Genomic DNA, 23,232 nt, shown 5'->3' with positions numbered 1-23,232 from the left:
ATATATATATATATATATATATATATATATATTTGTTCGTTTCTGGATGTAGTAGGTGTGTGTGTGTGTGTGTGTGTTCGTTCTTTTACAACAGGAGCGGGGATGGATCATGATAGTGTATTGTGACACTGCCGTTCCTTCATAATCATTACCTCATACTTCTGACACAGGTATTCACGTGCTGTGATAACAGATTGGAACTGCGAAGTGTCATTACTTATCTGGACTTTTTGCTACAGAGAGAGAGAGAGAGAGAGAGAGAGAGAGAGAGAGAGAGAGAGAGAGAGAGAGAGAGAGAGAGAGAGAGAGAGAGAGAGAGAGAGAGAGAGAGAGAGAGAGAGGGGGGGGTTTGCATTACGAGTGGCCTAATATTTGACAGTAACAGAGGGCAACGAACCAGCAATTAAAAAAAGACCAACTAACATGTCGGTCTCCGAACAAAGTCGAAAGCGGTTGTCAAAAAAAGTTAGAGATTTCAGCTTTCTCATTATAAGCGTATTTTCTCACATATTATGTTTGACTAATTACTCTGTTACCATCATCTCTCTCAATTGTTTGGTGCTCAAAAATGTATAAAGGACTCTTCCATACAGATATGAGTAACAACCAAAATGCATGACTCGCGGATGAAGTGCATGCGTAGTTCAACCCAATGCACCACAGAAAAAATAATAATAATATTAAAAACTAAAGAAAAGGTGTTGGTCTGCTAAGGTAGTTTTCACCCTCCGTCAGCATTGTTATATTATCAAGTGAAAATTGATTGCCTATAATAAGGACAAATAAAGGTTGGAGAGCCACTAATGAACTCAAGGATCTTTTAGAAACATGCGACATTTCCATCACGCTGTAAACAACGCATGTTATTGTGTACGAATTTTGCCCGCACATTTGTTTTTGTTTTTTTTTCCCATTTTCTTTTTCAGTTGCTCGCCTTGTGTCTTTCTTTAAGGATGAGAGTGAAAAAGAAATGACAAGGGTAATTACAAGGGTGCGTTGTGACCGCCAGGCCACCATGGCCGAGCATCACAGAAAGTACATACACTTTACTTGCTGCCTGCAAACTTCACGAAAACCTAACAAACAAGTTACACAAGATTTCATTTAATCATTATAGAAACGCATATAGAAGACAAACGTTAACTTGAACATAAAGACACGGACGAAACCGAGATTCATTCATTCTTAGGTATTGTTACGGAAATGGCAGAGAGAGAGATTTATTGTCTGAACAATAAATCAAAAGTATGCACAACAAGAGTTACTGATGCAAAGCAATCACCACACAATTCCTTCTACACCGTGTTGTAAAACGAATAAGAAATGAGTCTAATGAGGCGGTGATGCAAAAACTAAAGGTACACCAACTGGCTCCACGTCCCATCAACGCCGTGGTGTCACTCACACCCCACCGCCACGCCCTAATATTTATTTATTTATTTATTTTTTATGTAGGAGGGGCACTGGCCAAGGGCAACAAAAATACAATGAAAAAAAAAAAAAGGAAGCCCACTGAGATGCCAGTCCCAAAAAAGGGTCCAAAGCGGTAGTCAAAAATTGAAGGATAAGTGTCTTCAATTCCTCCCTCTTGTAGTAATTCAAGCCATAGGAAGGTGGAAATACAGAAGCAGGCAGGGAGTTCCAAAGTTTACCAGAGAAAGGGATGAATGAATGAGAATACTGGTTGACTCTTGCATTAGAGACGTGGACAAAATAGGAGTGAGAGAAAGAAGAAAGTCTTGTGCAGCGAGGCCGCGGGAGGAGGGGAGGCATGCAGTTAGCATGATCAGAAGAGCAGTTAGCATGAAAATAGCGATAGAAGACAGCTAGAGATGCGACATTGTGGTGATGAGAGAGAGGCTGAAGACAGTAAGTTAAAGGAGAGGAGTTGATGAAACGAAAAGCTTTTGATTCCACCCTGTCTAGAAGAGCAGTATGAGTGGAACCCCACCCAGACATGTGAAGCATACTCCATACATGAATGGAAGAGGCCCTTGTACAGAGTTAGCAGCTGGGGGGATGAGAAAACTGGCGGAGACGTCTCAGAATGCCCAACTTCATAGAAGCAGTTTTAGTTAGAGATGAGATGTGAAGTTTCCAGTACCGATTATAAGTAAAGGACAGACCGAGGATGTTCAGTGTAGAAGAGGGGGACAGTTGAGTGTCATTGAAGAAGAGGTGATAGTTGTCTGGAAGGTTGTGTCAAGTTGATAGATTGAGGAATTGAGCTTTTGAGGCATTGAACAATACCAAGATTGCTCTGCCCCAATCAGAAATTTTAGAAAGATCAGAAGTCAGGCGTTCTGTGGCTTCCCTGCGTGAAATGTTTGCTTCCTGAAGTGTTGAACGTCTATGAAAAGACGTGGAAAAGTGGAGGGTGGTATCGTCAGCGTAGGAGTGGATAGGATAAGAAGTTTGGTTTAGAAGGTCATTTATGAATAATAATAAGAAAGTGGGTGACAGGACAGAACCCTGAGGAACACCACTAACTTCCACCAACACGCCTGACTTCTGATCTTTCTAAAATTTCTGATAGGGGCAGAGCAAACTTGGTATTGTTCAATGCCTCAAAAACCCAATTCCTCCATCTATCAACTCGACACAACCTTCCAGACAACTATCCCCTCTTCTTCAATGACACTCAACTGTCCCCCTCTTCTACACTGAACATCCTCAGTCTGTCCTTTACTTATAATCTGAACTGGAAACTTCACATCTCATCTCTAGCTAAAACAGCTTCTATGAAGTTAGGTGTTCTGAGACGTCTCTGCCAGTTTTTCTCACCCCCCCAGCTGCTAACTCTGTACAAGGGCCTTATCCGTCCATGTATGGAGTATGCTTCACATGTCTGGGGGGGTTGCACTCATACTGCTCTTCTAGACAGGGTGGAATGAAAAGCTTTTCGTCTCATCAACTCCTCTCCTCTAACTGACTGTCTTCAGCCTCTCTCTCACCGCCGCAATGTTGCATATCTAGCTGTCTTCTACCGCTATTTTCATGCTAACTGCTCCTCTGATCTTGCTAACTGCATGCCTCCCCTCCTCCCGCGGCCTCGCTGCACAAGACTTTCTTCTTTCTCTCACCCCTATTCTGTCCACCTCTCTAACGCAAGAGTTAACCAGTATTTTCAATCATTCATCCCTTTGAACTCCCTGCCTGCTTCTGTATTTCCACCTTCCTATGACTTGAATTCCTTCAAGAGGGAGGTTTCAAGACACTTATCCATCAATTTTTGACCACTGCTTTGACCCTTTTATGGGACTGGCATTTCAGTGGGCATTTTTTTTATTAGATTTTTGTTGGCCTTGGCCAATGTCCTTCCTACATAAAAAAAGAAGAAGAAGTCAGAGAATAGAGGAAATAAAGGAGGGAAAGAAGAAGAAGCAAAGTTACTGGAGATATTTTTGGCTAGATGCCAGAAGTCACGAGGGGAGTTAGATCTTGAAAGATTGACACTTTCTGTTAATGAAGGGGGTTTTGGCTAGTTGGAGAACAGACTTGGTATGGTTCCGGGCAGAAATATAAAATGCATGAGATTCTGGTGATGGAAGGCTTAAGTACCTTTTGTGGGCCACCTCTCTATCATGTATAGCACGAGAACAAGCTGTGTTAATCCAAGGTTTGGAAGGTTTAGGTCGAGAAAAAGAGTGAGGAATGTATGCCTCCATGCCAGACACTATCACCTCTGTTATGCGCTCGGCACACAAAGACGTGTCTCTGACACGGAAGCAGTAGTCATTCCAAGGAAAATTAGCAAAATACCTCCTCAGGTCCCCCCAACTAGCAGGGGCAAAACGCCTGAGGCACCTTCGCTTAGGGGGGTCCTGAGGAGGGATTGGAGCGATAGGACAAGATCAGAGGAGCCCGACGGAGAAGAAAGGGTGACAGCATAAGCAGAAGGATTAGAGGTCAGGAAAAGGTCAAGAATGTTGGGCGTATCTCCAAGACGGTCAGGAATACGAGTAAGGTGTTGCACCAATTGCTCTAGGTCGTGGAGGATAGCAAAGTTGTAGGCTAGTTCACCAGGATGGTCAGTGAAGGGAGAGGAAAGCCAAAGCTGGTGGTGAACATTGAAGTCTCCAAGAATGGAGATCTCTACAAAAGGGAAGAGGGTCAGAATGTGCTCCACTTTGGAAGTTAAGTAGTCAAAGAATTTCTTATAGTCAGAGGGGTTAGGAGAGAGGTATACAGCACAGATAAATTTAATTTGAGAGTGACTCTGTAGTCGTAGCCAGATGGTGGAAAACTCAGAAGATTCAAGAGCGTGGGCACGAGAGCAGGTTAAGTCGTTGCGCACATAAAGGCAACATCCAGCTTTGGACTTAAAATGAGGATAAAGTAGAAGGGAACAGAAAAGGGGCTACTATCAGTTGCCTCAGACACCTGAGTTTCAATGAGGAAAAGATGATGAGGTTTAGAAGAGGAGAGGTGGTGTTCTACAGATTGAAAATTAGATCTTAGATCGCGAATGTTACAGAAGTTAATGAAGAAAAAGTTGAGGGGGGTGTCAAGACACTTACGGTCGTTGTCAGAAGGGCAGTCCGACCTGTGGACATTTGTGGTCCCCTCCCCAGATGGGGACTCCGAGGCTGGTGTAGGAGTGCCATGATAATTTTTAGATTTTGAGTGAAGGGTGTGTGTGTTATTAGGTGCTTGTAGTTTTGTGTGGAGGAGGAGAGTTGTCCTTAGAGAGCAGGCTGTGACTGCCCCCTTGTGTTGTAAGACACAAAGGAAAACGTTCAGTGAGGCACAGCTGGGTTTAATAAGTTCACAGCACCCCTGAGCCAGTGCTTTAGAGCTCACTGGGAGTAATCTTGTTCTTGATGTTCACTTTTAGTCATTTACTTGAGAAAAACATAAAGCAATCATGAAGGTTTCACATCCACACCAATATATCCATTACTTAAATCGTTATACACTTTTAGATAGCGGAACTCAAGACCGACTCTCTCTCTCTCTCTCTCTCTCTCTCTCTCTCTCTCTCTCTCTCTCTCTCTCTCTCTCTCTCTCTCTCTCTCTCTCTCTATATATATATATATATATATATATATATATATATATATATATATATATATATATATATATAAATATATATATGAACGTTGCCGTTGAAAGGATGAACATTATAAGCGCGAGACTCGTATGCCTGGAAACGATTTATCAGATTAAAGAATGTAATTTGATATATATTTAAGACATGAATTTGAATGATCGCTGTAGACTGAATATGTATTGAGGTCGTTAGGCTTCAGGACCTAATGCCTCCTGAGCTGAGCTGTTGAAAAAAAATGTTTTGAATTTGATTTAATATTTATGAACATACCTACTTCAAGACCAGCTTTCAGAATGCCTGCCCCTCCACCCAACACACCAACCTCGCTGCTCAAGACTACTCGCACACTTATTCTGTTCATCTCACTAATTCAAGCGACAGAGTTGATGAATAGTTTTATTATTTTATTTCTTTCAGTGGTAAAATATCGGAACTTCCTATCTATTTGTATTTTCTCCTCTCCAGTGACGAGAACTGGTCCACGAGAGGAGTGAGTGGCAAGACACCGCATCTAAGCTAAACAGCTTTTACTAACCTCCTTCTGTTAATAACTTTTAGAGAGGGGTATAGTGAGCTCTCTCTCTCTCTCTCTCTCTCTCTCTCTCTCTCTCTCTCTCTCTCTCTCTCTCTCTCTCTCTCTCTCTCGGTTTTGTCCCATAAGCTAGACACGTTGACGTGAAAATAGTAAATAATAATAATAATAATAATAATAATAATAATAATAATAATAATAATAATAATGAAAATAAAGCGTAGCACTGAGCTTCATCTGCTGTCCATCAGCATCCTACCTTTAGCTACGAATGAAAAGCCGCCCAACAAAGCCTATAAATATCAAATTTGATAAAAGACGCATGGTGCAGTAGAGAGCAAATAGCCAACAACCTCCACCACAGTCTATCCCTATAGAAAATATTCTAGTCTAAAGATGAAAACCGAGTTCCTTTTAGAAATACTGTTCCAGATGATTTAATATTAATTAATAGTAAGCTAACCCGAGGGTATCATCAGTCTGTCAGCTCTCTCTCTCTCTCTCTCTCTCTCTCTCTCTCTCTCTCTCTCTCTCTCTCTCTCTCTCTCTCTCTCTCTCTCTCTCTCTCTCTCTCTCTCTCTCTCTCTCAATATATCTGACTGATAACGCATGGTCAGATGGTAGATAGTAATGAAGACATCAGCAAGTTTTTCAATGATCACTTCCTTTCAGGTTTTATTTATTTATTTTTTTTTTCACGGGAACATAAAGGAAAATAAGCCCCTAAGAAAGACATTCTCACGAGATACATGATCCCAAAAACACAAAATGCCACGGGCAAGAGGAAAAAAAAATATATCGTGTTACACTAAAGGAGTGTAAAAATATTAATGAAAAACTTTTACGAAACTATGTAAAAAAGAAATCCATATATACGGTATAGTGCCTAATTGAGGAAACAGGTAAAACGTAATTCGGATATCTGAAAAAAAGAACAGAAACAAAGTATCAGGTTTAAAAATACAAATCATACTGGCGCTCTCGTGATATCTGATTTTGCTCATTCGTCCGTCACGACAACCGAGCGGTACTGTCACACGGCACTAAGTGTGTGTCACGACGGTCATAAGATCGTCACGATCGAGTCACAACAGCTCAACGACATCATGATACGGAATCAGAATCTTGACAATTATTTCTCCGTCATGAAAAAAGACCCGATGACCACGACAGTCACGATGTGGGCACGAAAGTGACAAAAATGTCACAGTAACATCACAAGTCACGCCCACATGCAATCCTGGGCGACTGCGGAATGTATAAAATAAGGTGTGGACAGCAACTAGAACCCACAGATGTTAGAGTATAGGTTGACGACTGCGTCACGATTACATTACACTGGATCTCCGACGACCTCGTAGCTGTAGTGATGGACCTACGCGAGTCACAAGAATGTCACGACAAGGCTACGTTGGAAACAAAATCTGCCGGGTTTCCAGATTTTTTTTTTTTTCAAACAAACTTTAGTGGCGGCCCATTAATGTTTACGAGCGTGACGACACGTCATGACAGACCACAAGGACATGTCATAATAACGCTACGATTGCTATTAATGGCTCTATCTTGAATATATTAAAACACTTCAAGCTGCATTACCAGGAAATGTCTAGATACCCTATTCATATGACAGGATTTAAGTATGATAAAAGAGCGAACAAAGAAGATAAAAGTCATATTCTTTGAGTCAGGGAACAAGTAAGGAACTCGTGTGAATTATTGTAAGGCGGATAAAAATAAATAAATAAATGAATGAATAAAAAAAGTTGGTTCACGGATAGTGTTACAAATGAGAAGAACAAACTTATCATTCCTGATATGTGGGGTAGATAAAATCTGGTCGTTCATGGCAAGAACATAAGAACATAAGAAATAAGCGGAGCTGCAAGAAGCCACCTGGCTTACACGTGGCAGTCCCTGTATGAAATATACCTATTTCCACCTATCATCCCCAAGGCAAGAACACACACACACACACACACACACCGCGTAGTGTAGTGGTTAGCACGCTCGGCTCACAACCAAGAAGGCCCGGGTTCGAATCCCGGGAGCGGCGAGGCAAAAGGGTGAGCCTCATAACGTGTGCCCCCTGTTCACCTAGCAGCAAGTAGTTACGGGATGTAACCCGAGAGGTTGTGACCTCGCTGTCCCGGTGTGTGGTGTGTAAGTGGTCTCAGTTCTATGACCTCTGAGCTCTTTTCGTAGGGTAAAGTCTGGCTGGGTGACCAGCAGACGACCGTAGGTAAATCACTTACTAGAAAAGAGGATTTCAGACCTAAAGATCCCTTGGGACTCCCAGACTTAAGTAAACAGACGCTTTGTTATCAAAAAGACACTAGCCGTACATTATTCATTAACGTCTAACAGAGGACTACAACAGACGACTACAGCCTACAGGAACCACAAAGCTCTTATGTATTAGGAATATAATATAATGGGAGAAGGGATCCGAGATCCGAGCCTGTCTCCTGTGTCGTGTTCCGTCGCATCACGCCTCGAGAGAATCGGAAATACGGTCACACCTCGCTCCGCACCTCGAGGCTTGCTGCACCACAGCCCAGGTGGTGGGTTTATATTGTGGAAAGGCTTTATTGAAATGATATATTAATAAACAAATAAAATAAAATAAATAAATAAATAAATAGTGATATTATTATTATCATAATAACAATAATAACAATAATAACAATAATAATAATAGTAATAATACTAATAAAAATTATTATTATTATTGTAGAATATCCAGCAAGCGCGTAAAAAGCACTGGACAAAAATTTGTATTTCTACATCATTTATATATCGTGTATCTTCTGAAGTTAATTTTCAATTGCAAATTGTGTAAATGTTCAGGTCTAGTAATTTATTTTCCCTTTGTCTGTAAATTACTTTCAATGTCTGAGTCTGTCACAGAGGCAGAGGCTAACACTCCAGTGTCACTGCCACCTTTGTCGAGGTGTGACAGCTTGCTCCAACCATTTTTCTGCTCGGGTTCGGTGTTGGAGAACTAATAACCCCTTGGTGAGCAATAGACTTGTGGGAGGTACTAATTAACAGCCTCAAAAAGGCGGAATAGGCCTAGAAAGCCACCTCCGGATTCAACACTCCTTCAAGAAACTCAAGAGACACAGTCAAGGGCAGCAACAGTCAACACTGGTACACTGCGAGGAAAGGAGGAAGAAGTAGTAGATCTAAGGAGGGACAGAAACTGAAGCATCTTAGGAATAGCAGAAACCAGGCTGAAAGGAAAGTAAGGATGAAAGATTATACTCGACAATTACCTGTTACTCTACCAAGTGACGATGACGGAAGGTATGAGTAGCAAACAGTCCTTTCACCTGGCGTTATCAGTAATACAGAGCGCATCGAATATGTCTGCAGTAAAATAATAGGCGTTTCATTGATAGCAAAATACTGCGTTTGAATATAACCGAAGTCTATGCACCTCAACAGGGTCTACGCTTACAAGTGAAAGAAGGGTTTTATGATGAACTAAGACACAACTGACAGAATGCCTAACCTGGATAACATCCTTATTATAGGGGACCTTAATGGCCATGTAGAACTCAGAAGAGAAGGAATAGAAGAAATGATGGGGGAATTTAGTATAGGAGACATGAATGAAAGACAATAGACTATGGAACACTATGGAAAATCTATGGAACATGGCATTCACGGAATTTGGATTAAAACTAAATCTATGTAAAACTGAAATAACGTTAACAAGCAGGAGAGAAGAAATATTTAACATGAAGATCAACGGTGTATCAACTGAACAGAAAAAAATCCGTAAAATATCTAGGAGTCACCTGTGATGGCAAAGCGAACCACGAAAGAGCAGCAGAGGCTAGAATCGCTGCTTATAGCCAAACCTTTGCACTATTGCATCCATTATTGAGAGACCAAAATGTCCCTATCGCAGAATAGTGATATACAAGAATCTTGGACTTTGTGTGAATCTTGGACTTTGACAACAAAGACTAACAGCAATGTCCAAGCAGCAGAAATGAGAGCACTGAGACTCATTAAAGGGGTTTAAAGGGGTGAAAGGCTTGATCGCATACAGGAACTGACAGGACGTGCACAAGTACGATGGTTTGGACACATTCAGCGAATAAACCAGGAAACCCCAGAGAGATAGTTTTGCTGGACACCAACCAGCAGGAGACTTATTGGACGACCCATATGTAGATGGATAAGGAATATTGACGATGGGCTACGACGACAGGGCACAACGCTGAAACAAGTCCGTCAAAGTCAGGTCTTCTATGATAGACAAAGATGGTGGTCTCTCATACTGACAAGGAGGCGACGCCTAACAGGAGTCTGGTAAAAGTGAAGAGTAAAGTTTGAGTATTCTGTATTTGTAAAGCGTCGGCTTGTTTGTTTACGACGAACCCAGTTGTATCAAAATTGACACTATATCTACCAATCTTTTTTTCTATCTATAAACACACACACACAATATATATATATATATATATATATATATATATATATATATATATATATATATATATATATATATATATATATATATATATATATATATATATATATATATATATATATATATATATTATTATTATTATTATTATTATTATTACGGCCCTCGTACCCGCCTCCCCAACCAATAATCTTTCCAACTAATCATCGGCTTCGAATACCGTCTCGACCACACCGTGGCGGTATCATAAAGACGAAGCTTTAGAAACACGTCTCGACTCACGTCTCGATCGAGCTAACCGAGCTGAGGATTGACTTCCACCTCCACACCTCGTTAGTCTCACTCGCTTCTCGCAGTTGGAACCATCCTCCCTCCTGCAGCCTGGATTCGGTATGTCGTGAGTTTATAAGACGTGACGAACACTCACACACGTACGTACACTCACACTCTTCATTATGTAAACACCTGAGTTGTACGTACAAATCTGAGCTACTAATATATTTTTGTATTGTATTTTGGGTATACATTTTTCCTTTAATGCTTATTTTGTACATGTTACATTCACTTTGTTGCTTATTAAATGTTATGTCAGTACTTTCCTTTATTACTTACTCATTAGCTTGTATATGTTATGTTAACTGTACATACTTACTTGAACCCAAGTGGGATCACTGTGTCCTAGATAAGTTGCACGCGTTATGCCCGCTTCAGGTAGTGGATATATTTAGTTTAATAATGATTAAATTTTATTTCATACTCGTTTCACTACCTTATGCAGTACAAGGGTATACAACACACCCCCTTGTCAACCAACTTCTTACCCGTGTTTGAAACTTATATTGGGGGCCTGTCCGTGATGGTATCTTATGAACTGGTATTTTATTTGTATATTAACGTAATTAAGTAATCACTGTTTCTGACTTAAGGTTTGTTTTCAGGCACACGTAACCACTAACATACATACATAACCACATTATTTATTCACACTCGTTTTCGTCACTTCTTCGTTTATCTCACGAGTATCTGCTGGTGGGTGCACGGTGACCTTGCCTTTAAATATTTTACGATAGGCCTGGTGAACAGGTAAAAGGTTAACTGCGTATTCACATCGGTAGTTGTATCGGTTTCAGGTAGGGGTTATTTCGTGGAGTGTATGTAGTTCTACTTCCTCGCATACTGCTGAGATTCATTCTTACTTATTTTGGGCCATTGAAGCTCCAAATCAATTTCTTAAATTTCCTCACGAGTAACTAGACCAGTAGTCTAAAAAAAAAACTCGGTACTTCAGGTCAGCTCCTGTTTGTTGTAAGTGAGGTACATCATTCGCTGGCCTCGGCTAGTTACGTTTGTGAAGGAAAGGCTCATCAGGGGTCGCGCCCCTCACTTACAGGTTACCTGTAACTCGTGTCGAAGGGCACAAAGGTCTTTGCGGTTAATAATCCTTTCGAATCTTGTCAAGGCTTTTTTTTTTTTTTTTTTAACGAGTGAAACTTAGGTTTTTAACTCGAGTGAAACTTAGGAGATACCTTGTCGTACAGTTTTGAAATCAAATCTTCACATTTCTACTCGAGAGTACATCAAAATGGCGAAATTCCTAGCCCATAGAAAATTTGTAGGAAATCCTTCTGTAGAAGAACTTAAATCCTCCAAAGTAACCAAGGATCAACTAACAAACATTACTACTAGTGGTTTCGATATTTCATTCCCACATGACACTCGAAAAGATGACCTCATGACACTCATTTTAACTCTCCTTAGAGAAGAACCTAGCCCTTGTAAAGGACTCGAGATAGTCAGACTAAAGATCTTAATATCATTTTAGAAATAGAGAACGTTAAAATGAAAAAGCCTTGCAAATTCAGACAATATGAGGAGGAGAGGGAGAAACAGAATATAAGGTTAGACAAGGAGAACATGAGGAGAAACAAGAAGAGAAAGAGCTCGCCGGTTACTCCTGTTGCAAAAACAACTTCCAAACAAGGCTAAGATCACTAAATATATTTGTCCCTCTCACCACAATTCTCAGATCAAGATCCCGAAAGTTTCTTCAGGGAATTACGAATCCTCTGCTGAACGCTTTGAATTGCCTCAGGAGAATTGGCCATGGCTCCTAAAGCCCAAGCTCCCTGAGAAAGCTTTAACTATCTTGGGAAGTCTAGAAAATAATACTGATTATGCTTATTTCCTTTTTGGTAACGACATTCGAGCAGTCTTTTTTATTCTATTTTTTTTTATTATTTATTTGCCTATCAATTTGTCTGTTTACTTTTAGTCTACATAGATTTATTATTCATTTATTCTTATTGGTCTTTTTTTTTTACTTGTACACACGAAAAAAAAAGCCTCTTGATACCAGTATTAAAATAAAATCAATAACTAACTGGAAGGGGAAGGATTTTAATGACGACACTACAGCAATGAATTGAGGTGTGGAAGTCAATTCTGTGCAAACAAACACGAAGCGTTTTAGATTAATAATATTCGGGAGCAGAGAACAAAACCGGGAATGTAAATGACGAAAGCGGAATCCCGATAAGGGTTTGAGAGATAATGAAGCTGAGGCAAACACTGGTATTGGGAAAATCTTAAGTCTTAATTAATGGCTCAATCATCACTCAATAATCCTGAAGACGATCAAGAGAGATGAGATGCATTTATTTAGGTACAACTGGCAGTTCCAAGTACGAGTATGTTCGTCAGGATTCTGTTCAGTCAATAATCACGAATATATATTTGTGATGACTGATGCAGTACGATACCAAAGTGTTGCACTCTAGAAGCAATGAAAGCGACGCACAATATATTCTGGCGCGACAAAAATAAATGGTAGTAAGAAAAGTAAAACTTTTCGTACGGTAAAACACAATAAAGAAATGCACACTAATCAGGGGAAAAAAAAAAAGGCAAAGAAAAAGAAAAAAAAAATTAAATACAAGCTTCTAATTAGGCACGTGGTAGAGCTCATTAGGTGAAGTTTTCCAAGCTAGGAATATGCACACACTACTAATTGTTTAATATTGAGAACTATAAAGAGAATACAAATCGTCGGTCCTGGGAAAACACAGACACAGACACACACACACACACACACACTCCTGTAAAACAGTTGAATCTAATCCTTTGAGATAAAACGAACTTCCTTATTCAAACCAAAAGAAACCGCAATTCCCTTCAACCTGTCTGAGGCAACTGACAGTAGCCCCTTTTCTGTTCCCTCCTACTTTCTCTATCCTCATTTTCGATCCAAAGCTGGATGCTGCGTTTATGTGCGCAATGACTTAACCTGCTCTCGTGCCCACGCTCTTGAATCTCCCGAGTTTTCCACCATCTGGCTACGACTACAGAGTCACTCTCATACTAAATTTATCTGTGCTGTATACCTCTCTCCTAACTCCTCTGACTATAAGAAATTCTTTGACTACTTAACTTCCAAAGTGGAGCACATTCTGACCCTCTTCCCTTTTGTAGAGATCTCCATTCTTGGAGACTTCAATGTTCACCACCAGCTTTGGCTTTCCTCTCCCTTCACTGACCATCCTGGTGAACTAGCCTACAACTTTGCTATCCTCCATGACCTACAGCAATTGGTGCAACACCCTACTCGTATTCCTGAGCGTCTTGGAGATACGCCCAACATTCTTGACCTTTTCCTGAACTCTAATCCTTCTGCTTATGCTGTCACCCTTTCTCCTCCGTTGGGCTCCTCCGATCACAATCTCATATCTTTATCTTGTCCTATCGCTCCAATCCCTCCTCAGGATCCCCCTAAGCGAAGGTGCCTCTGGCGTTTTGCCTCTGCTAGTTGGGGGGACCTGAGGAGGTATTTTGCTGATTTTCCTTGGTATGACTACTGCTTCCGTGTCAGAGACCCGTCTTTGTGTGCTGAGCGCATAACAGAGGTGATAGTGTCTGGCATGGAGGCATACATTCCTCACTCTTTTTCTCGTCCTAAATCTTCTAAACCTTGGTTTAACACAGCTTGTTCTCGTGCTATACATGATAAAGAGGCGGCCCACAAAAGGTACTTAAGCCTTCCATCACCAGAATCTCATGCACTTTATATTTCTGCCCGGAACCATGCCAAGTCTGTTCTCCAACTAGCCAAAAACTCCTTCATTAACAGAAAATGTCAAAACCTTTCAAGATCTAACTCCCCTCGTGATTTCTGGCATCTAGCCAAAAATATCTCCAATAACTTTGCTTCTTCTTCTTTCCCTCCTCTATTTCAACCTTATGGCACCACTGCTATCACATCTATTTCTAAAGCTGAACTCTTCGCTCAAACCTTTGCAAAAAACTCTACCTTGGACGATTCTGGGCTTGTTCCTCCCTCTCCTTCGCCCTCTGACTACTTCATGCCACCTATTAAAATTCTTCGCAATGATGTTTTCCATGCCCTCGCTGGCCTAAACCCTCGGAAGGCTTATGGACCTGATTGGGTCCCTCCTATTGTTCTCCGAAACTGTACCTCCGTGCTTGGACCTTGCCTAGTCAAAACTCTTTCACCTCTGTCTGTCAACATCTACCTTTCCTTCTTGCTGGAAGTTTGCCTACATTCAACCTGTTCCTAAAAAGGGTGACCGTTCTAATCCCTCAAACTACCGTCCTATTGCTTTAATTTCCTCCCTATCTAAAGTTTTTGACTCTATCCTCAACAGGAAGATTCTTAAACATCTATCACTTAACAACCTTCTATCTGATCGCCAGTATGGGTTCCGTCAAGGCCGCTCTACTGGTGATCTTCTGGCTTTCCTTACTGAGTCTTGGTCATCCTCTTTTAGAGATTTTGGTGAAACTTTTGCTGTTGCCTTGGACATATCAAAAGCTTTTGATAGAGTCTGGCACAAAGCTTTGATTTCCAAACTACCCTCCTACGGCTTCTATCCTTCTCTCTGTAACTTCATCTCAAGTTTCCTTTCTGACCGTTCTATTGCTGCTGTGGTAGACGGTCGCTGTTCTTCTCCTAAATCTATTAACAGTGGTGTTCCTCAGGGTTCTGTCCTGTTACCCACTCTCTTCTTATTATTCATTAATGATATTCTAAACCAAACTTCTTGTCCTATCCACTCCTACGCTGATGATACCACCCTGCACTTTTCCACGTCTTTTCATAGACGTCCAACCCTTCAGGAGGTAAACATATCACGCATGGAAGCCACAGAACGCCTGACTTCTGATCTTTGTAAAATTTCTGATTGGGGCAGAGCAAACTTGGTATTGTTCAATGCCTCAAAAACTCAATTCCTCCATCTATCAACTCGACACAACCTTCCAGACAACTATCCACTCTTCTTCAATGACACTCAACTGTCCCCCTCTTCTACACTGAACATCCTTGGTCTGTCCTTTACTTATAATCTGAACTAGAAACTTCACATCTCATCTCTAGCTAAAACAGCTTATATGAAGTTAGGTGTTCTGAGACATCTCCGCCAGTTTTTCTTACTCTTCCAGCTGCTAACTCTGTACAAGGGCCTTATCCGTCCATGTATGGAGTATGCTTCACATGTCTGGGGGGGGTTCCACTCATACTACTCTTCTAGACAGGGTGGAATCAAAAGCTTTTCGTCTCATCAACTCCTCTCCTCTAACTGACTGTCTTCAGCCTCTCTCTCACCGCCGCAATGTTGCATATCTAGCTGTCTTCTACCGCTATTTTCATGCTAACTGCTCTTCTGATCTTACTAACTGCATGCCTCCCCTCCTTCCGCGGCCTCGCTGCACAAGACTTTCTTCTTTCTCTCACCCCTATTCTGTCCACCTCTCTAACGGAAGAGTTAACCAGTATTCTCAATCATTCATCCCTTTCTCTGGTAAACTCTGGAACTCCCTGCCTGCTTCTGTATTTCCACCTTCCTATGACTTGAATTCCTTCAAGAGGGAGGTTTCAAGACACTTATCCATCAATTTTTGACCACTGCTTTGACCCTTTTATGGGACTGGCATTTCAGTGGGCATTTTTTTGTATTAGATTTTTGTTGCCCTTGGCCAGTGTCCTTCCTACATAAAAAAAAAAAAAAAAACCTTTGTGAAAATAACCACATCACAGTTTATTTCCTCCACTTAACTTGGATAACCTGAAAAGAACAACTTTTTGTTTCTTTACCCTTTGTCAAGAGAAAAAAAAAAAAAACATTTTCGACGAACCTTTTGAAAAGTTTTCAACCACTTTTTTTTTTTTTTTTTTTTGTGTGTGTGTGTGTGTGTGTGTGTGTGTGTGTGTGTGTGTGTGTGTGTGTGTGTGTGTGGGTGTGGCGCGCGTGCGTCAGAGAGAGAGAGAGAGAGAGAGAGAGAGAGAGAGAGAGAGAGAGAGAGAGAGAGAGAGAGAGAGAGAGAGAAAGAGAGAGAGAGAGCTGCAAAGAATAGTCTTACAAACATGAGCACAGGGTGTCTAAAACATTGTCCTGTGGCCGTTAACGGACATCCACGATGAAGGTGGATGTAGTTTACCAAATTCTTCAAAAATATTTTTCATTGAGTTGCTTTACACATCTGCTGCTGAAATTCCATTAATTTTCAAGGTGAATGACCTTTTCCTAGTCCTAGTCACTTTTTTCCCCATAATGTCGTACTTGGGTTAACCATCTTCCTTCATGGAATTTGTTGTTCACAGAATCTCTATTATTCGCCACTCAAGGAATGATAACATTTCTATGCTTTGCGCGAGTGGAAAAGTAAAAACCTCCATGACAAGTTTGAAAATGCACAAAAATGTTTAAATGATTTTTTTTAAACGAGTTGCCTTATTTCCTACAAACATTACATGTATATTTGTGACACGACAGCTCCTGACCTATATTATTTTGCATGAGGCTTTCTCGTCTGAAAAGGTTTACCATTTTTCATCGTAAAACTATATTTCCAATATCCATTTCATCACGTTACGATATATATATATATATATATATATATATATATATATATATATATATATATATATATATATATATATATATATATATATATATATATATATATATATATATATATATATATATAATAATATTTTCTCAAAGGTAAAAGTTTATCAATTTTTTATTTAGAGGAGAGGAGAGGAGAGGAGACTCTCTCCAATGGAACTCTCCCTTATCGGGGTGGGGAGGCTTGCGAATCACTGATCAGCGCAGCCAAAGCAGACACGCGTAGGCCCATACACAGGAATCAGACCCATTGTGCTCCCCTGCCAAGACACCCCAAGGTATAATGCTGTACTGGCTGACTTCCCTCATGACGAACACAACATCGCTAACAATGCCTCTCACAGCTGGAAAAGGTTGTGGGAGGCCCTTCCTGTACAGTAGACTCGTAAAAGCTGCTGCAGTTCATGATGATGATGATGCCTTCCATCTATAGTGTAACATATTCCAATGTCATTTGTTAAGGTATTTAACGTATTTTCATTATGATATGGTGACAATAAAGATAAAAAAGGGGGTTTATACAGGACAGTGTGTTTGTGTGTGTGTGTGACGATTCTAAGGAACGATTCCTACACATCACTTATGTTGGTACTTCAACTCTACATGTTGATGCTTTATACTGCTTGATAAAGCAACACGTTGATGCTTTATACTGCTTGATAAAGCAACACAACTTTCAGGCACGCGCCACAATTGCAGCGTAGAGAACATTACAGTAGCGTGGAAGATGTCACTCCCTCACAATGCCTCACATTTAACACGTGCATATTTCTGCAAAATTTCTGGAAGTCTTTTGTTATCTTTCTTTCACCATCCTGGGATTTTTCTTTTTGATGTTCATACTCAGAATAACTGAACACTGCACAGTCTGCCCGTGCTGTAAACTCGTTTACAGATGTATTGTGTGATGCACTTGCCAAGTAAGTCATTCGGTCTTGAGTGGTTTAATCAGGTTACACGTTTTTAAGATTTTATAAACTTTACATTATTCACTACCACATATTTCCCTGTTTTCATAGGTTGTCTTATATATAAGCTTTATGTTGCTCAAACACTACGAACATAATTATGAGAAGGCTGGATATTTACTTTATTTATAGTGCACTACTTCAGTACATAATTATGAGAAGGCTGGATATTTACTTTATTTATAGTGCACTACTTCAGTACAAAGGGAAACCAGATCTGGCCGAAAGAGGAGTGATTTTTTAAACAGCATGCAATACTGGGAAAGACAGAGGAACAAGACGAATCATCTGATGAACTATCAACAGACCAATTTTTGTGATTAATTAAAGTTCATTTTCCAACTACTACACAAGTATTATGATCGGATGACATTAATATATCGATGAAAACCGCATTCTTCACACAGGGGAAGAAAAACATGAGTATGAAGCACATGACCAGCAAAAAGTTAAAATTGAGACTATAGAAAGATGACGACAAAGAAAATCGTCAAGCAAGTGCGGCGACACAGAGTAACGCAGGCCCCATGACGGTGACGGCTCAGCAATTCACTATGACATGCAATCGCAATTTCAAGGAATCACTTGATCTTTCCAAAAGGCGACGTGACGTGCACTAAACGAGTGTTGAAACTATTATTTACTTTCTCATTATTTATTTATTATATTTCTTTTTTACCGAATTTAAGCGTGTGCATTTTGCTCAGTACCCTCTTGGAAACTCAAATTATATGAGTAAAATGCCTACCTCCTCCTATTTGGAGCATCACGTCACTACCTGACACAGAAAACGTGTGACACAGCTGTGTGACACTCGCTTATTTAGAAAGACTTTCAGGTCTGAAGAGGAGTAAGAAAGCTAGAACCTACACAACACTGCGTCTTGGATAGGCTTAGGAGCAACACTGCGTCTTGGATAGGCTTAGGAGCAACACTGCGTCTTGGATAGGCTTAGGAGCAACTCATTGTGTAGAGGTCAGCTTGCGTGCGTGACGACTGGCGGGTAAGACCGGCCCTTTCAACGTATCTAAAGTAATATTCTCTGCAGACAGGAGGATATAGTCCCGATACAGGATAGCACTTAGCACTTTGGTCCGAGGGAAGTTCCAAAACATTTTGCACGTAAAGGCAAAAGATCTTTTCACTTAATAACATCTATACTTGGTTTACATCTTGAAAGAACAAAACTCTGACGGACTATAGTTAGTTATAAAAGGCAACATTTTCTTAAACAACTTAGTAATACAAATAGTAGTAGTTGTTATATTTTGCACATTCAGACAAATGTACCGCGAAAAGATACAAGTTACTATAATGGTAAACGTTTTTCTTTAACATATATGTAAATTTTATCTATGGATTCGCCTGTCTCGAGTACGCTAGATTTGAGAATCAACATTGAAAACGTGTCATATGAGAAGAGTTGTGCAATTTATTATTTGTATTAACTTTTTGTTACAAAAAGTTCACCTTATTTCTATAGTTGCCATTTTTGATGTCTGCATTTTATAATTAGAAATGTAAAGTGAACTTTTAAAATATTTTCCATGTCAAACAACGACGCCTCCTTACACTTGCTGTAAAAGTCATAAAAACAAGGCTGTTAATAAACGTAAATTTGGAATCGAATTTTAGCTTCATCCCATTATATATTCCAAGGAAAAGCATTATTTTCCTAATCTCCATAAGACCCTCCATCAAGGGGGACCTCGTACTTTTATACACTGGATGTGACGCTGGAGGGGAGGTGTCAGCTTCCCGTGGCTCTTGATCGGTGCAAAGTTGAACAATGGTATAAAGAACTACACCCCTCCTGTTTGAGACCTTTGGCGATAGCTGAAACTCCGCAGTTTTTCTGGGCACCGAGATGGTCAGCTCCTTCTATTTGTGGAGGCTAAGTGGAGGCTTAGTTAGTCAGCCCCGTGATGGAGCAGGCTGGATTTTTTTCTTTATTTCTTTTTTTTTTTTTTTCCGAGCAGGGCTTTGAAGAGACTCGATAGATCGCCACCGAAGATTGGACGATCGCCACCGAAGATTGGACGATATCTTAAACAAATGACCAGCTTCCACCAGGGACAATGAACTCACCACGTCCGAACGCTGACCACTAGGCCACCGCCTCCTCTGTTTGTGACACTATTCGAAATTCTGTTGTGGAATAGCAGAGGAAATTCTTCGTTAACGGCTGGAAATATTTATCTATACATAAATAAGCATAATAAAAACAAGTTTCCAGAGTCTATAAAATGTGTGAAGGATGCGCCAGACCTACGTACCTGGAAATAAATTTCCCTTCTCTTCAGTTTCTCCTTCATTTGTAAAGCAGCAGCTTTTTCTGCTTTTGGTTTTGAGGCACGAGTGGTCAAACCTAGACGGTACCGATGCGGAGTGTGCATTTTCAGATGAATAAGTAATTTGCAGACGGAAAGACAATAAGATGAGTGTACCGGTGATGGAATGGAGTGGATGTTAGTGTTGGGTGGTGTGTGATTCTAACAAAGACTGGTACCGTCACAGTAAATTTTCGAATGCCGTATCACATTCACCTCCAGTATTCATCAGTTTTCTTAATCTTTAGTTCTATTCTAATCAATTTATTACATATCAATTGTTAGGTTTTATAATAAATATGAACAAATCTGAGTATTTAAGAGCTCATTAAACACAAAACTGAAACTGAGAACAAAACGTTACTCGATACATGACGGAGACTACTTTCCACAGTCATCGAGGGATTGCCCAACGTTACATATTTCACATGAACTCCTTCGCCTACAGCCTTGGACGAGAATAGATCAGTGTTGCAGAGCAGGTTGGTAAAACAAGGAACAAATGCACACACCTCCACATGTTGGTGAAAAAAGCATGCCCACACGCACCACACCTGACATGAGCATGATGTAGCGCGAGGCGAGTCCTGTGTTCATGCTAACTATTCACGAGGCGTATGCTAACTATTCACGAGGCGTATCAGAGAGATCATCTCAAAGGATATAGAGAAATGTTATGTTTGCCTCATACAATGCACGCTGCACAATAATAGTTTTACCGTTCGACTAGTAAATATTTACCGTCAACGAGGTTAGACAGAAGTTGATTATTCAATAGTAAAAAAAAAAAAAAAATATTTCTGTGAATAGTAGATGTAGTTTATCAGTTTTATTTTACTTTAAACCAAGATACTAAGAGAAAAAAACAACAACTCACCGATAAATCTAAAACTAAACTTCCTCAAAATGAATAAACAAGGAAGGGATTAAAATATATGACAGCGCGGAGTATACGTTCTAAAGAATTACAAATAATTCAACCACTTTTGTTCTAAACCTGCCAGGGCACACCAGACCCAGCAGGCGAGGCACCAGATGACCTGCCTCGCCAAGCCGCCACACCAGACCCAGCAGGCGAGGCACCGGATGACCTGCCTGGCCAAGCATCTACAACATACGGCCGAGAACTGCCGGAGTTTAGCCATTTTGTTTCTATGAGCCGTACTATGTATGTACCAACGCGATAACTTATTTCCATTAACAGGGAGAGAGAGAGAGAGAGAGAGAGAGAGAGAGAGAGAGAGAGAGAGAGAGAGAGAGAGAGAGAGAGAGAGAGAGAGAGAAAAGAGAGAGAGAGAAAAGAGAGAGAGAGAGAGAGAGAAGAGAAGAGAAGAGAAGAGAGAGAGAGAGAGAGAAGAGAAGAGAAGAGAGAGAGAGAGAGAAAAAAAAAATATATATATATATATATATATTATGCTTTGTGGATTTAAGGCTTTGTATTCCTTGATGTGTTTTTTCCATCAACCTATGTTATTGACGTCCCCACATCAAAGACGCTTTGAAGCACTTGGTGAATTGTGAAACTGATTCTGTTTCAGGTTTCTTTATGCCATTTTTCCGCTTTTTTTTTTTTTTTGTTCCAGCCGTGACGGTTAAGAGCTTCACCGCCTCCTCTACCACAATCTTCTCAGCGTTGTTCGGTAAATAAGCACATAAGGAAACATATGAGCAAGGTATCTCAAGTAGTCTGGACTTGGCACCAACAATGACATCACGCACATCTGTGACGTCACACAGAGCCTCGGTGTTCACTGGTCTGCACGAGATAAAGACAATAAGCGAATGGCTCTACATTTCCTCGTGATTCTTAGATTACTGTTTTTCTTTGCTGGTTTTACTTTCGTTAAATGGTTAGATGTATAACTGTCATATTGTATTTCGTGGTGGCCAAGTCCAGACGGAGAGAAGTGGAAGTGGGCCCCATTTCTAATGATTTAAGGCGGGAATATGGAAACTTCAACCTAAAAAATTTGTTCACTGTAAAAACTGATAAAAAATGTTTTTGTGTTCATCGGATCCTGAGTTTAAAGTACAAGTACAAATAAGATTACTAAGACATGCCCTTTGTGTTATAGGACGTGTCTAAGGAAGCAGTTTTATACCCGTTTTGTCATTTGTCCATCTAAAAACATGATGTAAGGAAATACATAACGAACAGGTTCTGTAATGTAGACTGAAAATGTGTCTGATTTTGTGATCAAGAATGTTCTGTCTATTTATGTATCAGTGTCAACACTTCATCCTTAAGCTTTTAGAATTATTTAACTGTTCGAATTATTATTATTATGTTCTAAAGGTTTAACTTTTCCAGGGAGCTCAATTTTTCATTTTTAGAGTTTGATTTTTAAGCATTTTAGTGTTTTCCTTTATTATTCTAGGTTTGATGTTTAATACCTTTTTAATTTACTTTTAAGTTTTAGTGTTTTATTGTCGCGTTTTTCATGTCCATGTTTTGTTTAGTTTTATTTTATTTTGGACCTGGACCATAATGATAATGATTTCCCATATGTGGTTATTGTGGTCAATAAACTATCTATTTATCTATTTCTCTATCTATCTATTCATCTCTTCGATCGCTCAGCAAGACAACACACTGGTCATGTTTCTTGCTTACTGATAAAGTAAATCCAAAAGTACACTGAAATGAAGCTGAGATATGCCTTGTACACAACAGAAATAACAAAAAAAAAAAAAAAACGAAAAATGAAGTAAGAATAATGTGTTGAGGTAGTAGACGGGAACTCTAATGAAGAGACACACAAAGGCTATTTTTCATCATAACATCAAGGGCAACGTGAGTCTGAGGCAAGGAGTGCTTACAATACAGCCCCTGCTGGAATTCATTTATGTTATTAGCTACCACGGTGATATTTTTTTCTTTAATATCAGTGAGGTCCCTCCGATAGTGGACAGCAGGTCACAATAAAAGACGAGACTATAGGTTAAATAGTTTCAGACTCGGTTATTCCAGTGCATTTATACGTGTCC

General features: G+C 40.0%; 1 protein-coding gene and 1 long non-coding RNA gene across 5 annotated transcripts in view; one reads left to right on the top strand and one right to left on the bottom strand.

Moving 5' to 3' along the window:
* The window catches only part of LOC135103736 (visual pigment-like receptor peropsin), a 198,397-nt gene that overhangs the window by 154,549 nt on the left and 20,616 nt on the right, over positions 1 to 23,232 (bottom strand). The window lies entirely within an intron of this gene.
* LOC135103312 (uncharacterized) lies at positions 20,632 to 22,786 on the top strand. Its single transcript, XR_010269990.1, has 2 exons — positions 20,632 to 21,412; positions 21,828 to 22,786. It is a non-coding gene; the product is annotated as an uncharacterized LOC135103312 (long non-coding RNA).

The sequence above is a fragment of the Scylla paramamosain genome, chromosome 9, assembly GCF_035594125.1.
Source record: "Scylla paramamosain isolate STU-SP2022 chromosome 9, ASM3559412v1, whole genome shotgun sequence".
Taxonomy (NCBI): domain Eukaryota; kingdom Metazoa; phylum Arthropoda; class Malacostraca; order Decapoda; family Portunidae; genus Scylla; species Scylla paramamosain.
The sequence above is the reverse complement of the archived record's forward strand: the minus strand, read 5'-3'. Positions and strand labels throughout refer to the sequence as shown.